This window comes from Lampris incognitus, chromosome 9 (assembly GCF_029633865.1).
Source record: "Lampris incognitus isolate fLamInc1 chromosome 9, fLamInc1.hap2, whole genome shotgun sequence".
In the NCBI taxonomy this organism is placed as follows: Eukaryota; Metazoa; Chordata; class Actinopteri; order Lampriformes; family Lampridae; genus Lampris; species Lampris incognitus.
The window spans coordinates 55,898,360-55,900,681 of record NC_079219.1 but is presented as its reverse complement, the minus strand read 5'-3'; positions in this window follow the sequence as shown (position 1 = coordinate 55,900,681).

Below are 2,322 nucleotides of genomic sequence, written 5' to 3'. Positions count from 1 at the left end.
CGTGACCAATGATCTCGTTTCCTATGCAAATTACCGTGACCCATCAACCAGAGTTTCACCCGCCGTTTACTCGGCAACGCTTTCAACATAAAACGGTAAAGTATGGAGGCCCGAAAACGCAAACTTTTGAAACCGGGTGCCAGAGTGAAACGCAGACTCCCGGCGATAACGGTGACGTCACGGCTCCGCTTCGCACATGCGTACTAACGTTTTCAGTCGAACAGCCATGCGCGAGTGAGAAAACATTAGTTTAAACTACTAATAAGACACGTTAGCCCCTAGCTAACGTGTCTTATTAGTAGTGTAAACTACTAATAAGACACGTTAGCCACTAGCTAACGGATCTGACCCTTTAGCCGAGCGATTAGTGATGTCGCCTTGTGGAGCAGTACACCCCGTATCGAATCCCGCACCGGGCAAGAAAGTAACCGGTTACGCTCGGCTAAAGGGTCAGACCCGTTAGCTAGGGGCTAATGTGTCTTATTAGTAGTTTACAGTATTGTTGGCGTTTTGGCCGTTCATTCACACGACAACGGCGTTTTGGGGGCCCCGAAAACGCAAACTTTTGAAACCGGGTGCCAGAGTGAAACGCAGACTCCCGGCAAAAACGGTGACGTCACGGCTCCGCTTCGCACATGCGTACTAACGTTTTCAGTCGAACAGCCATGCGCGAGTGAGAAAACGACATTAACCAATGGCGGATTAGCGAGCGGCGTTTGTGTCGTTGTCTCTGCTGAGTTTATTAACGCTCCTCCGGCAAAGTGTAGATTTGCATGGCGTGATTCCCAATTAACGTTTTCCCGCAATTTTGATGCTTTATAGTCTAGGGTCGCGCGCAGCAACAACTCCACTGCATCGTCCGTCCAGACAAAATGATCCGTTTTCGAGCGTACACTCGCCATCGTCCGGCTGTTCACTCGCCGCTCTGAGAAGAAAGCGTTTGTGCGCAGGCGCCAGGTGTTATTGGGGGGGGGGGGTCAACCGGAAGAGCTCTCCACTACAAAGTGACACGGCCGACTACTGGCCTGGCATGCGTACTACAGCGTTTTCAGTCTTTTTTTTTTTGCGGATCCGTGTGCGTGCGGATCGTATTCAAAACGATGTCGTCTGAGCCAGGGGCGGAACCAGGGGTGGGCCTGGCCTGACCACCCATTTCAAGCCCAGGCCCACCCAATCACGCTGGCTTACAAGCACGTAGGCCGGCCCCTTTTACGTACGTAGAACTGCAACATCTGAGCGCGCATACAATCACGCTCTGTATTTTCCACTGCTGCTAACTAGTCAATAGCCAACAGTTAGGCATAACTTATGGAATGGCGAAACAAAGTTCAATCTCCCGCTTTTTTAAAAAGCCACGGATGGAGGAGGAGGAGGAAAGCACACCTGCTCCAGCACCGACTGAGCCGCCCAATGAGAGTGAGATACCGCCGGAGAGAACGACAGAGGAGGCTACAGCTTCTCCTCCCCCCTCTGACGACGGTGAGACGATTCCCTTGACCATGCCACCGCCAGATGTGTCTGCTGTGGATGAGCCACCCTCGCAGCCTAAATTAGTGTTCCGCGCAACACATTACTGCTATAATGTGTTCGAATTGGCGTCTCGTTTGAAGGATTATTGCTGGAAAATTTTGGTCCACCCATTTTCACTCAGGCCCACCTAAAAAAAATATTCCTGGTTACGCCACTGGTCTGAGCACGGAACTTTTTCAGAACTCTAAAGGAAAAACGTCCCCGTTTTAAGCAAGACCGTTGTGTAAACGTAGCGTCAATGGCCATGTGTACTATTCACAGAGGATTGGGGAGCAGTTGCAATCGCAGCATTGTAAAATGGCGACAGATGTACTCTTAGCCCCCCCCCCCGTTCAGTTCAGGGATGGTAGTTCCCTCCTCACATAGATGGCCTCTTTGACTGCCCGTTCAAACCAGCGTTCCTCGCTATCAAAGGTGTGCACATCCTCATCTCTAAAAGAGTGGCAGCTGGCCTGTAGATCGGTGTAGACTGCGGAGTCCAGAACGCTGGTTTGAACGGGGAGTCAGAGAGGCCATCTATGTGAAGAGGGAACGACCATCCCTGATCCGAGGGACGGGGGGGGGGTCATCTACACGTGAACACATATTTGTATAAATGTTATATAAAATTATACAATATATGGATGGTATAATAATTGCTTGACTGATTCTCTATCTATCTATCTATCTATCTATCTATCTATCTATCTATCTATCTATCTATCTATCTATCTATCTATCTATCTATCTATCAACACCCGGCCACCCCTGCTATCAGCCCACCCTCTAAAGCAAAAAAAAAAAAAACAAGCG